General features: G+C 24.2%; 2 non-coding genes across 2 annotated transcripts in view; both read right to left on the bottom strand.

Moving 5' to 3' along the window:
- The window catches only part of LOC123303943, a 4577-nt gene extending 4278 nt beyond the window's left edge, over positions 1 to 299 (bottom strand). Inside the window, exon 1 of the ribosomal RNA XR_006536009.1 lies at positions 1 to 299. This exon is cut by the window's left edge and continues 4278 nt beyond it. This is a non-coding gene — a ribosomal RNA (large subunit ribosomal RNA).
- Positions 300 to 934: 635 nt separating this feature from the next.
- LOC123303939 lies at positions 935 to 1089 on the bottom strand. Its single transcript, XR_006536005.1, has one exon. It is a non-coding gene; the product is annotated as a 5.8S ribosomal RNA (ribosomal RNA).
- Positions 1090 to 2500: the final 1411 nt, after the last annotated feature.

The following is a 2500-nucleotide window of genomic DNA, read 5'->3' as shown; positions in this document are numbered from 1 at the left end:
AAGCAACCCGACTCTAAGGAAAGATTCACCTATCATCAATAATAATCACTACGGGCCTGGCACCCTCTATGGGTATATGGCCCCATTCAAGATGGACTTGGATGTATTATATAACAATAGGTTTATATTGAATCTTCCTAAACACTACATTCCCCAAGTGTCTGTTTATCAGCCACGGGGTTCAGTGCTGGGCTTATCCCTGTTCGCTCGCCGCTACTAAGGGAATCCTAGTTAGTTTCTTTTCCTCCGCTTAATAATATGCTTAAATTCAGCGGGTAATCTCACCTACTCTGAGGTCGTAAAAGTTTTTAGAAGTATTAAAACAAAAATTTTTTTTATATATTATGTTTTTGTTATATTTTATAAGTAAACAATTTTCTTAATTATTCATACTCAAATTTTTTTAATATTATTATATAATATTATTTTTATATTTATCTAAAGAGAAGAAAATAAAAAATAAATAATTATATATATTAATTTTTTTCGAGTATATTGAAAATTTTATTACAAATAAAATATTCCATAACAAAATATTAATATATAATATTTTTGTTTATTCTTCTTTATTTAATATTTTAAAAATATATTATTAATATCATTTATTATTAATATTATTATTAACATAAAGTTTTATAATATTATATATAAATGATAAAAAATAATATTGATATATTAATTTAAAAATGTCGACAAATAATAAAAAATATATAAATTTTAAATGCTATTAAAAACATTTTATATTTATTTTTTTCTTATATTTGGCGTAAAACATTCATATATAAATAATTTTACATTTCTTTTATAAAAATTTTATTTATCAATTTAATTAAATATGAAAAAATAAATTTTCTTTTTTAATTATTGATAAATTTCTTTTTCATAAAAAAAATTTTATGTAAAATAATCTTTTATTATATTAATATAATGTATACGACCCTCAGCCAGATGTGGTCCGGGAACAGTATCCAAGGACCGCAATGTGCGTTCGAAATGTCAATGTTCATGTGTCCTGCAGTTCACAAGTTGACGCGCAATTAGCTGCGTTCTTCATCGACCCACGAGCCAAGTGATCCACCGTCCAGGGTAATCTTTTTAAATTTTAAATGTAAGTATTATTATTAATAATAATCTTTATTTTTAATATAAAAAATAAAATTATTAATTTATATATCTTTATAAATTCTTTTAAAATAAAAAAATTTTTCTAGAATATAAATTATATATTTTATTTTAAATATATATATATATAAATTAAAGATATTATGGTATTAATAAATATATACATAACATTTTTGATATTTTTGTTAGTGCTAGCTAGATATAATAATTAATATTTGGTATATTTTATAGAAATGTATTTATTTTTTTTTTATAAATTATTTTCTACATAAAAATATATATAATATTAATATGGTACAAAACAAATGGGTTTGTTTTTTAACATAATAACTTTTAATAAAAAAAAAGAAATATCAAGACAAAACATAAAGAAATTTAAATTTGAAATAAATTTTATTCTTTAAAAAAATTTTATCTTGTGTTTTCTTTATTTTTATTATATAACATAGAAAAATAAAAATATAGATTATATCAATTATAATCTTATTTTATTTTTCTTAATAGAGATTATATACATATAAACAAATAATTTCAATATATTCTATTTTTAATTTCACTTTTTTATAAGAGAAATTATTTATAGATTTTATTAATAATTATTGTTTAATAATAATAATAATATTGAATATAAAAATATTTTATATGTAACAAATATATTATTAATATTTATATAATATTCTCTATATTATATGTATAGATATATTATGTGTATAAAAAAAGTTTGGCGTATTACTTTAATATGATATCATAACCAAAATAAATCTCTTTTAACACATAATTACTATTATATATTTTGAGAAAATTACATATTAATATGTTATTTTGTTAAAAAAAATATTTCTTATCAATAATATTTTTATTTTTTGGAATATTTAAAAACAATACAAAAAATATAAATAAATATATTTTATATATATCGTTAATGATCCTTCCGCAGGTTCACCTACGGAAACCTTGTTACGACTTTTACTTCCTCTAAATGATCAAGTTTGGTCATCTTCCCAGCAACATCGGCAATATCAGAAATATTGCCGCGTACCAGTCCGAAGACCTCACTAAATCATTCAATCGGTAGTAGCGACGGGCGGTGTGTACAAAGGGCAGGGACGTAATCAACGCGAGCTTATGACTCGCGCTTACTGGGAATTCCTCGTTCATGGGGAACAATTGCAAGCCCCAATCCCTAGCACGAAGGAGGTTCAGCGGGTTACCCGGACCTTTCGGCCTGGGAGGACACGCTGATTCCTTCAGTGTAGCGCGCGTGCGGCCCAGAACATCTAAGGGCATCACAGACCTGTTATTGCTCAATCTCGTGCGGCTAGAATGCCGCCTGTCCCTCTAAGAAGAATTATTTGTACGCCGGCAGTAAAAACCACAT

This window comes from Chrysoperla carnea (assembly GCF_905475395.1).
Source record: "Chrysoperla carnea chromosome X unlocalized genomic scaffold, inChrCarn1.1 SUPER_X_unloc_163, whole genome shotgun sequence".
Lineage (NCBI taxonomy): Eukaryota > Metazoa > Arthropoda > Insecta > Neuroptera > Chrysopidae > Chrysoperla > Chrysoperla carnea.
This window is presented reverse-complemented; position numbering and strand designations above follow the sequence as displayed.